Source organism: Coenobita brevimanus, chromosome 18 (genome assembly GCF_032717465.1).
Source record: "Coenobita brevimanus isolate Jiangsu-jjx chromosome 18, ASM3271746v2, whole genome shotgun sequence".
Taxonomy (NCBI): Eukaryota; Metazoa; Arthropoda; class Malacostraca; order Decapoda; family Coenobitidae; genus Coenobita; species Coenobita brevimanus.
Window position 1 is genome coordinate 22,801,011 of NC_136971.1, and position 12,662 is coordinate 22,813,672.

The following is a 12,662-nucleotide window of genomic DNA, read 5'->3' on the forward strand; positions in this document are numbered from 1 at the left end:
ACGCATTCTTCACGAGCATCTTTCTCACGTTGTTGCTCGTAATTAAACCGTGAGAGGACGTAGCTTTCGATTTTTTCTGGGTCAGTAAGGCCCATATCTTTAGCTTCCTGTACATAGACGCTGCTAGACATAATGCTAACTCAATCTAAATAAACTAGCGAATCAGTACTGACTGCAATTTGCAAAGAAAGATGCCAATAATAAAGAATAAAGAATATAGGCACAGGTTAGTGGTGACCAGTTTTATCTAATTAAAATGGTAAAGAAAGAAATTTAAACAAACAACTGTCTGTTTGGAAACTCCCTGTACTGTTGTTTGCAGATGATACTGTGTTGTTGAGTGAAGACGATGGGGAGCTGCAAGGCTTGCTGGATGAGTTTGGGAGAGTGTGCAAGAAACGGAATCTAAAGGTGAATGTAGGGAAGAGTAAAGTGATGGTCTTTGAGAGAGGTGAAGTCAGTGAATGTACAGCGAGGTTGGATGGTGAGGAATTGGAAAATGTGAGTACGTTTAAGTACTTGGGTAGTGTGGGTGAGTAAGGATGGAGGTTTGGAGGGTGAAGTGCTTGAAAGGGTACAACAGGGAAGAAAGGTTGCTGGTTCTTTGAGAGCAGTGATAAGAAACAGGGAAGTGAGCATGGAAGTGAAAAAGTTACTATACTCTGTTCCATATAAAGTGACGGAGAAGCTACGCACAAGTCCTAGTCGAACGCAGGTGACCGTACAAAGGGATAAAAGTGACCTCACCTGACTCTTTCTCCAGCCTACTCTCCTGAGAGAGAGAGAGAGAGAGAGAGAGAGAGAGAGAGAGAGAGAGAGAGAGAGAGAGAGAGAGAGAGAGAGAGAGAGAGAGAGAGAGAGAGAGATTTGAACTGTTTATTGTCTAATCTTCAAATATAGCGATAATATTTTTTCTGACCTAATATGAATTAATCCTACATCCAATCCAAACATGAATTTGTGTAATTTGAAGGCATTATTACGAGTTCTATCCTGATTTGCAAACCTAAGAAAATCACCAATTCATCGCGAAATGGCGAACTGCTATAAATATTAAAATATCAGCCATATCATTTGCTGAAAATAACTTCTATCAAGATAGAGTTTCATATAAAAAAAAATGGTGAAATACTCATTACCCTCTCTCCCTCTCTCCCTTCTCGTGCGTGTGCGTGTGTGTGTGTGTGTGTGTGTGATGAATAGGAAAAGGGAATGTTTCTCTCTCCCTCCCCACCCTCTCTCTGTTCTTTCCTCCTTCTCCCCCCCCCTCTCTCTCTCTCTTTCTCTCTGTCTCGTACAATATTAAATAAAGCATGTATATGGCTTATATTTATATTTACAACTCTTATTTACAGTAAGTATACACAAGACACCTCACACAATTCTTGCTTATTCATCTTCATCGCTGCTGGACTCGTTCAATATATTGATAACAAAATTTTCTACCATGTGGTTTACAGCAATGTTATTTCTCATAAATTCTTCTTTTGTGTGTGTGTGTGTGTGTGTATGTATATGTATGTGCCACACATTTCTGCCAGTTTTCTACTGTTACTTTTTCTATCGCATTTCTCGTCAGTTCTTCGATCACTCGTAATTTTTTTTAGAAGAATTTGAGTTTCTCTTCCTCACATCATCCTTGACCTGAGCCCAAATCAGCTCTATGGGGTTGAGCTGGCAATGATAGGAAGGAAGCCGCAGCACCTGGTGACCATTATTATTGACGATTTCATCAATTTCAAACAATTGTTCGTCTTTGTTTTTTTTCACTTGGTGTAGCAACTCAGCCTTAGTGTGCAGAGGGTTATGAGGGAGGTTGTTATCAAGAAGCCACTTTATAATTTCTTGTTTTCGTAAGCTCTGTGTTGGTGCTTTATTTATGATTTTGCGGTAGTATGATGCGTTGTCCATTATTATAAGTGACCTGGGTGGGATGTTGGGAAGCATCATCAAGGGCGTTCAGGGAAATGCTGCATGTGACCTCAGGGCAAAAGCTCACCCATCTTGACCTGAGGCCAAACGCACACCTGAACAAGTATCGGTCAGCAGGTGCTCCACTCATGCATTCCCTCCATCCTCTTCTTTGTTACCATTCAGCTCAAGCTATACTCACCCAGGAGTCCCAGCATGTTCCACATATTTTTATAAGAACTGTCGATAGAGAATATACCTTATATGCGCGTGCGTGGGAGCATGTGTGTGTGTGTGTGTGTGTGTGTGTGTGTGTGTGTGTGTGTGTTCTTACCTAATTGTTCTTACCTAATTGTATCTTTACAGGAATGAGTCACGCTCGTACTGTCCCGTGTCTTAAACCATATTTATCGTACATATCCCTAAATTTGTGAATTGTTTTGGCACACACTATTTCACTCGGTAGTGCATTCCATTGACCAATTGCTCTGTTTGGGAAACTGAATTTCCTTACGTCTTTATCACCTCTCTTCTTACGCAGTTTTTTGCAGTGTCCTCTTGCTGATGCTTCTCCATATGTTAAGTAATCATTTATGTCTATTTTCTCCTTCCCTGATATGCACTTATATAGCATTATCATGTCACCTCTTTTCCTTCTCTCCTGTAGTGTTGGTAGATTCAGTTTATTTAGTCTTTCTTCGCAGCTTAGGTCCCTTAAGCTTGGTATCCATCTTGTAGCGGCCCTTTGAACATTTTCAATCTTGTCTATATGCTTTTTGAGATGAGGACTCCAGACTACTGATGCATATTCCAGGGTTGGTCAAATGAATGATGTTATTATCCTTCTTAGCATGTCTTCATTTATGTATGTGAATGCTATTCTCATATTTGCAAGCAGTGTATACATGTTCAGTACCTTCTCGCTGATGTGGTCAGCCGGAGATAGTCTGTTATTGATAATCACACCTAGGTCTTTCTCTCTTTCTGATGTGTATAGGGTTTTATTTCCTAACTTATAATCCCAATCAGGTCTTTTTCCACTTTTACCAAACTTGATTACATGACACTTGTCCACATTGAATTCCATTTGCCATGTACTGCTCCATTCCTGAAGTTTATTTAATTCTTCTTGTAGCTCTTTACAAAAGTCTGTGTTAGTAATTCTCCTTTGTATTTTTGCATCATCTGCAAACATACTCAGATAGCTCTCATTTCCAGTGTTACTGTTTATATCATTTATATACACTAAAAACATGATTGGTGCCAGCACTGAACCCTGTGGTACTCCACTAGTCACTTCTTTCCATGATGAGTAGTTTCCCCTTAGTACTGTCCTCATTTCTCCTTTTATGAGAAAGTCTTGCATCCAACAAAACAGTTTGCCTCGAATTCCTCCTTGATGGTACAGTTTCCATAAAAGTCTTTGGTGTGGTACTGTGTCAAAAACTTTCTTGAAATCTAAATAGATACTGTCCATCCATCCTTCCCTTTCCTGTATTGTGTTTGTTACTCTGTCAAAGTAGCTCAACAGATTAGTAACACATGATTTTCCTTTTCTGAAACCAAACTGTCTTTCTGTTATCATACTGTGTTCTTCTAGATGATTTACCCAAGCTTTCCTTATAAGCTTTTCTAATACCTTGCTTACAACACTGGTCAGTGATACTGGTCGGTAGTTGATTGGATTTTGTCTATTTCCTTTCTTGAATAAGGGGACAATATGTGCTTTTTTTCCAAATATCAGGTATAGAGTTTACCTTGACTCAAGGATTTCTTGAAAATTAAAAATAATGGTTTACTTAACTCCTTTGCACATTCTCGTAATACCCAACATGAAATTTCATCAGGACCACTTGCTTTTCCTCTGTCTAATCTACTTAACTCCTCCTGTATTACTTTTTCTGCTATTTGTATATCTGGTAGTATGTGTGGACATGCGTGTTTCACATAGCCCCTCTCAAAATTTTTTTTCTTCTGTAAAAACTAATTGGAAATTCTTATTTAGTGCTTCACAAATATCTTTCTCTTGTGTATAAGTGATTCCCTCGTCCGTAATGGATTGTATTATATCTTTTACTTTGGTTTTGCTTCTGATATAGCTGTAAAACAGCTTTGGTTGATCACTACTTTTATTTATTATATCCTCCTCAAACTGTTTTTGGGCTTCCCTCCTTATTCTTGTATAGTCGTTTCTTGCCTGTTTGTAATTATTATACTCCCTTTCACTATTGTGTCTTCTGTATCTATTCCACAACAAATCTCTTCTTTCTTTTGATTTTTTACATTCTGTATTGAACCATTTATGTATTTTCTTATGTGCATCTTTGTGCTGTGTGATGTACTTCTGAACTCCTATTTCATAAAATTCACAGAATTTTTTATATACAGCATTTAAATCTTGTCCTCTAAGCTCATTTTCCCAATCAACTTCTAAGAAATACTTCTTTATGTCTTGATAATTTCCCTTTTTATAGTTTAGGCTCTTTTTGTAACTGTCATTGCTGTTTACTATGTCATATGCTATCCTGAAGTTATAATTTAGTACTGCATGATCGCTTTTGCCGAGTGGAGGGTGATATATTAAACTGTCAATAATATTTTCTTGCCTAGTAAATATTAGATCTAGCACTGAAGGTACATCAAGTCCTCTTTTTCTGGTGGTTTCCCTCACATGTTGCGTTAGGAAAAACTCTTATACGAGATCCAGGAGCTTTTGGTCCCAACAGCTTTCTTGGCTAATTATACCTAGAGTATTCCAATTTATATTTGTATTGAAATCCCCAGTTAGTATAATTCTTTCCGATTTCTCTTCCATTTTATGTAGTAATGATCTTATACTCTGAATTGTACTCTCTGCCAGGTCCTCATATTCATCTCTTTCCCATGTGTTTGATCTGGGTGGCATGTACAAATTGGCCACAATTACTTTACCTTCAGATGTGTTGATCTCTACTGCAATCAGTTCTACTTGTGATGGTATATCTAGTTCTATTTCATTGACTTTTAGATTTTTCTTAGTTAATATTATAATTCCTCCTCCTTTTTTTAAATTTCTGTCTCTTCTCCATATATTGTATTCCTCTAAGTTTAGTATGTCATTGGATATCCTTGGTGTTAATTTTGTTTCAGTTAGGCATATTATTTGTGGTTCATTTTCTCTGACATAATCATTCATCTCTAGTAATTTAGATTCCATTCCATCCACATTTGAGTACATCAACTTTATCATCTTGTTTATATACTTGTCATGACATGGTTCTACTACCTTCCTCCTTTTTCTTCCATCCTGTTTGTGTACCACTTTCGTACCTGCAATCCTATTACTTTGTAAAAAAAATTTCTTCTTCTCCTCTTCTGATCTTCCCTCATTTTTTGTTTTTGCTTCCTTCCTTTTCTCTTTTAGTAATTCCAGTTCCTCTTGTGTTAGGCATCTTTTTATCCATACATTTTTGAACTCCTCTTTTTCCATAAGATTCTTTGCATTTTTTAGTATCTCTTCCACAGTGTTTACAATCTGGAAAGTCACCTTTAGAGGTCTTGTCTTGCTTTTTTCGTATTTCCCTAACTTTTGTGTTCCTCTATGTCTTTACCACAGATTTCCTCTGATACTTCTTTCAGTAAGCTCATTACATTTGCCGTCTCCTTTTTGTCTCTTGTGATCTTGTTTTTTACTTCTTCCTCTTCTATACCAGTGATTACTATAGATTTGTTTATCTCTACTGAATCTCTGACTAACTTTGGATTGTTTTGAATTATTCTTTTCACTTCCTTTTTAATGCTTTTTTTTCTCCACCCTTGTTTCTAAGTCTTTCTTTATTTTCACCATTTCAGCATACGTGGTTTCTACATCATTTTTGTAGCTTTGCACAGCTTCATTCACCTGTGTTATCTTCTCCTCAATATCACTGCTCTGGTCCATAAGAGTGCTTGCTTGCCTAATTGTCTCTGTGTCATTTTTGAACTCTTCCATAACACTCTCGTGATTAACTACTGTACTTGCCATTTCACTCACTTTCTTCCTAAGCGTACTCAGTTCCACTGTTAGTTCAGTGATGGTTGTGTCTTTCTTGTTGGCCTCGCTTCCTAGTTTTTCTATCTCTTCCTTTTGCAAGTGCATTTGCTTCTTTATTTCATCAATTTCATTTTTGAAAGCCATTTCTAGTTTGTGTACACATTCAACCAGTCTATTGTGAGTCTCCACTTTAACCAGTTCTTGGTAGAAATCATCATTTTGCTTTTTACTTTTATCCCTTTTCTTTTCCAAATTTGTTTTACTAAAGTATGTATCCATTTTGGAATACTAAAAGAACAGAGTATGTACTTACAGAGTATGTACACTTCCCCGTGCTGCTGTAGTCTAAACAAACCCAGCTGACTCAGTGCATTTTTTCCTCTTGTTCTTTTTTTGTTTGAACAAGTCTTGTTTAAACTTTTTTTTTTTCCTTTTAATAATGAAAATTCATTTAGTCTAACCTGCTACAGAGCTTGACTCATACAAAGATACTAATTTAGGTAATGCCACTGGCCGTGTTGGTTCTGTACGGAGCGCCGATGTCGGACGTCTGCCTTGGATGACTCCCTGTGTGTGTGTGTGTGTGTGTGTGTGTGTGTGTGTGTGATGCATGGGAAATTTTGAAACTGGTCTTAAATAGTTTTTAAATATTAATACAACAATCAAGTAAGTTGCTAAAAGTAACACATAAGAATATACTGTAAGAAGAGAGGAAAACTGCATGCTAGGCAGCTCCAACAGGAATTAGACTAATCTATGAGAATAACACAAGGATAGCACAGAAAAAGGCTCTCCACAGAAAATATACACACACACATGCACCTACACGCGTGAGCGCGCTCACACACACACACACACACACACACACACACACACACACACACACACACACACACACACACACACACACACACACACACACACACACACACACACACACACACACACACACACACACACACACACACACACACACACGCACGCATGCACGCACTCTCTCTCTCTCTCTCAGGAGAGGAAGGAGAAGGGAGGGGCTTGAGGAAAGAGGGGGATAATCCTTCAAAGGTCACCTGCATTCTACGTTTGACCCAGACTTGGGAAGGAAAATACAGGTTTCTCTCCGCCAGTTTATATGGAACAGACTATACATGACAGTATTGTGATACCAACTCTAACGTATGGAAGTGAAACTTGGACATTGTTGGAAGGACACAAGTCAAGAGTGAGAGCAGTGGAAATTAGTTATTTAAGAGGAGCCTGTGGAGTCACATGGAGAGACAGGTTGACGAATGAGGATATAAAGGAGCGTTGTGGTGTGGATGTAGATGTGTTACGAAATGTCATTAGGAACACACTGAGGTGGTTTGGCCATGTGGAGAGGATGGAGGGTGAAAGACTGACGAAGAGAGTGTATGTGAGTGAGGTGGAGGGGGGAAGAGGGAGGGGATTGAGGCGTCTGGCAATAGATAGATAGATAGAATAAAACTGAATCAATAATCACCAGTAAGATAGTGCCTATAAACTTTAATGATAAATACCTAAGTATGAGCGAATGAGTATTACCGCGTGAATAGCTTTAGAGCTAGGAGTTAATATCCTGGAATGAGGTCGCCAAATGTCAAGGGGTTTTTATGTGTATATTGAGTATTAAAGAATTTTCATTCAGTAATACCTAAGAACAGGACAATGAATTGTCTTGTGAAAATCAAGCAATGATTACTTTATTCCGGCTTACTTCGCCGATTCTCTAAGGACGAGAATTTATAAACTTTCTCAACAGTACACAGCAGAGACTAATTATTCACACGTGCTGTTTATTAGTACTGTTGGCCTCTGGAGAAAGTGACTCCACCCCTGACAATCAATAACTAATGTTATTAATGATAACAGGTTCTTGCTGATGCATTAACTCCTGGTTGCACAACGGATTTTAAGGTTAATACAAAAGGACTGGCCTAAATTCCAGTTATGAATAGTGCGAAGCGTTTATGCAAACTAGGAGCTGCAACTAGAATAAGCTTATGGAGAAATAAAACATGAGTTTACATTACATTAAGCTCAAGAAAAAGAACTGTTAAATTTATTGATTACAAAGAAATAAATATATGTTACATTTCAAAATGAATTCAAAATAAGATCACACTCACTCGCTCACTCAAAAGCTAAATCTTAAACCTAGGAAAAAAACTAAAAGAAATACTGGTCAGAAAAGTGGACAAAGTGGGTGACTGGGCGTTGTTAGTGAGGAAGGACACTGCACACCCTGAGCCTCTCGCCAATCACGCTAGGTGGAAATACGGCGGCGGTGGGAACTAGGTGTCGTTGCTAAGGAAGGATGCTGCCACACACACTACCTGCGTCCACGGCACACGAATCTTGACTGACTTCAAATCGTGAGAAAGAGGCAAGTGTCGAGCCGCACTTGCTAATGGCTAGAATGAGTGAAACACGCCCATAATAAATCGCTCAGCGGAGGTGCTATTGTCTCGCACAAAGACGATCACTTATGAAATAGTGAAAAATGTCCTGAAAACATCCCCGATCGGGTGAATACGTGGCGGTTAAACTGAGCGATAAATACTGCGATTCCACTAGAATTCGCGGTTTCCCACCAAAGTTAATGTAACGAGTTTATTCAAATACTTAATCGCGCCGACTCGTGACACCGCTATTTCTCATCCATTCATTGTATGCTTTCTTCTTTTGTGCCACAGCCTGCTTCACCTCTTCTTTCCACCATGCTGTTCCTTGCACCCCCCTCCGTCTTCTCTTCATCCCACACACCACACCACATGCTGCACATGTTTCTTCTGTGAATATCCTGCACACACCTTCCACGTCCCCCATCTGCTCCAATTCATATTTATCCAATCGTTCCTCCACTTCTTTCTTATATTCTGCCTTTTTCTCATCCTCTTGTAACCTTTCCACTCTCCTTGCAAATACTCCTTCTTCCCATCCTTCCCTTCTTCTATTACTCCATCTTATTTGGATCTTGATTCTTGCCACCACCAAATAGTGGTCAGAAAATTCACTCCCCCAACCTCTATAAGCTCTTGCATCTATTACACATCTTAGCATCCTTTCATCCACACACACATAATCAATCATTGCCTTCCTTTCATTCAGTTCACCACCCATCCCTCTCATCACTCGCCATGTATACTTGTGGATCATTTTATGCCTGAAGAGGTATTGGCTGTCACCAACCCCCTCCCAGCACAAATGTCCACTAACGCATTGCCATTCTCATCTATCTCAGCAAGTACACCCCACTCACCAACTATTCCATTCACCTTCATTCCCCACTTTACCATTCATATCACCAATCAAAAACACTCTCTCATTCCTTCCAAACTTTTCCATGCACACTTCCACATTTGTCCAGAACTCTTCTCTCACTTTGCTTGCACGATCTTGCGTTGGTGGATACACACACACAATCGCCCACATTTGTATTCCAACTTTCAGTCTAACCCACACAATCCTTGACCCAACTGATCCATACTCTCTTATGTTCTTCTTCCATCTGTTACTCACAACTATACACGCTCCTTCTTTTGCCCTCTCATTCTCACCTACTCCTGCACATATACCCCATCCATACTCCCATTCTCTCACACTCTCACCTTTCCATTTATTTTCAGTTACTCCACATACATCAACTTTCGCTCCCTCAAGCAATTGGACAATTTCTCTCTCTTTCACCTCATCATTAGCACCTCTTACATTCCATGTTCCGATTACCATTTCCTTTGTCCGGTCCTTGGTGATCATCTTTTGGTCAGTCCTTGTCCGAGGCTTCTTGTTTGTCTTTTTAGTTAGTTGTTTTCCGGAGAGGGGCACTAACCCTCCACGAACCCTTTTAGTCGCCTTGCACTACAAGCAGGGATACTGGAGGAGTATTCTTGAAAAAAAAAAAACCTACCCCCAGGGGGTAGTAAGATTACACCAAAAGACATTAGAGAGTTGTGACATAGACAAGGAAGAACCATGCCTCCGTACCTGCGACATCTACTATGAAGCTGTGCCATTCACTTAGCGACTCACCAAATCACAATAGCTTTCGACAATGAGATAGCACCCTGTCGAACCACTAGTGGCTGTGCTAAGGAAATATTTGTGATGGAATATCCTTTCAAGCTGTTCCATGATCTGTGGCGTCCCATATACTGTATTGCATTATTATCACTGTTCACCATGGTTTATAATGTATGCCATCAATAATTAAGAGCTTATTCGAACATGGCAACTCAGCCGGCCCTTGTTACAACAGGATGTATTTGGTAGGTAAACTATGACTAATGGGCTATAGTCATTAACATAAAGAAATTAAGTTTATGAAATGATGAACGTTTACCTGTCAGTGGATATTTGCATCCATATGAAAATGTTGTTTTGCTTTTTTGGTAATTGCATCAATGGCTAGTCATGCTTCTCAGCATTACTGAGAGAAGTGGTTAGGGAACATTTCTCATATTATTCCTATGCCATCAGTCGTTCCACTCATTAAAAATGCTTTTGTGAGCTGCGGTACAAAGCTTTGCCCTGTGACCCTGATAATTGTGTGACTGATTCTTCCCCAAGTCATTTCCCATCATATTTACCATTCCCTGAACACCTCCATCTAGTTCGCTCTGACAAGAATATGTTTTCACCCATGTTTGTTTGTTACCTCCGAGAAGGAGAGCATGTTTTCACCCATGTTTGTTTGTTATCTCGGAGAAGGAGAGTATGTTTTCACCCATGTTTGTTTGTTTGTTATCTCCAAGAAGGAGAACATGTTTTCACTCATGTTTGTTTGATCTCTCCGACACGGAGAGTATGTTTTCACCCATGTTTGTTTGTTCTCTCGGAGAAGATGTTTTCATCCCTGTTTGTCTGTTTGTTAGTTTGTTTGTTAGCAGAATTACTCAAAAACTAAAAGAGAGAGTTATACGACATTTTGTGCCCGTATAGCCCATGTCCCAGAGAACAATAGCTAAACTTTTGGAACTGATCCGGATTACTTTGTTTGTCTGTTAGCAGGAAAATAGAGATTTGAACTAAATTTGGTGGGTAAATAGCCCATGGCCCAGGGAACAATTGAGTAACTTTTGTGACCGACCCGGATAGGTTTACAGAATCTGAATCAGAAAAACTTTTTTTTTTGTGAAACCCTAGTCAGTGATGAGAAAACCTTACCCATTATGAAGTGTGGTTTGGAAATTGTGTTGTCCTTGTTGAAGACAAGCGTTCCACCTAGTGCCCCTCTAGTTTGGTCTGAATTGGATCAAAACTGCTTAATCTGACCTTACCTTGTGATGGACATTTGACCTATTATTCTCAAAATCAATGGCAGTTCCTTGGCTGACCTTCAGTACTCACCAAATTTCAATAGCACTGAATCAAAATTATGAGTTTCACAGGAAACTACTGGTCACTTCCTAACCTAAGATTTGTTGTGTTAATTGGCAAGCTCAGGCATGTGTTAGGAGTGTAATGCTGTATGGTAGTAAAACGTGGGCAGTAAAGGAAGAGGATATTCGTAGGCTCATACGCACAGAAATGACAATGATTAGATGGATATGCTGTGTGCCCTTGAATGCAAGGCCTGAGGGTGCTAAGTTTACAACTGAAGAGTTGAGAGGAAGAACGAGACTGGAGTGTATAGGTGCTGTGATGTGGAGTAGTAGATTTAGATGATTTGGCTATGTGGAGAGGATGCAGGATGACATTTAGGTGCGGAAAGTGAGAAGTGTGAAATCAGTGGGCAGGGTTACAAGAGGCAGACCGAACAAGCCCTGGGCCGAAGTCATGGAATGTGACCTCGGGGATGAAGACCTGAATAGGGAAGCTGCCAGAGGTTGTGCTGTGTGGAAAGCCGCCATAATTAACCATGACCGACGCATGTAAGCATGTTGGATCATTATAAACGCTACGATACGAACGATGACTCACTCAGTAAATGAAATCTCCTAGCATTAGGTGGAATAAAAAGACTATAAAAATGTTATTAGAAAAACTTTCCTAAGTGACAGAAGGAGCAGAAAGAGTTAGAAAGGTTTAATTTACTCAAGAAGACGAGAAACAGATTTAATACGATTACTATCAGAAGCTTAAAAAAAGCACGCGAGTCATGGGTAATTTTGCACTGGTGATTGCGAGTTAAAGACTGCACAGTAATTATGTACATTAAAATGGCATGGTAAATATGATGCAATTAACATTAGCTTCCAATGACTCACTCTCAGCTGAGTAAAGTAAACTGGCGAACTAGAGCTGTCATAGGTATGTGACTGTTGCATTGTCACAGAGACATAGCACAGTAAGATAACACAAATAATAATAATAATAAAAAAAAAGCTTGTAAAAAGGGCTTAAGGGAAGGTCTACATAAAAATGCCATTGTAGAACTAGTGAAAGAGATAAGCCGAAAAAAATATACTTGTTCCTAAAACAAGAGAATTATGTATTACCTACTGTACAGCGTCCTTCACTCCTTGAATCACGTGGAGTATATTGTTGGGTTTTTCTTGCTGCCTCCAGGCGACTCTGAACAGATTAGGAGAGACCACCGGTGGTGTTCGACATGGCTCCCATTGGCCCCTATAATACAAGAGGTGTTCCCCTAATTGAATAACATCGACTTAGAGTAACAAGAATATAGCCAATTAGATATCACTGGCTGAAGGACTTACAGTGCATTTGCTATGACCACAAAAAATTAGTCAAGTCTTCCTTCGTATGTAGTCCATGC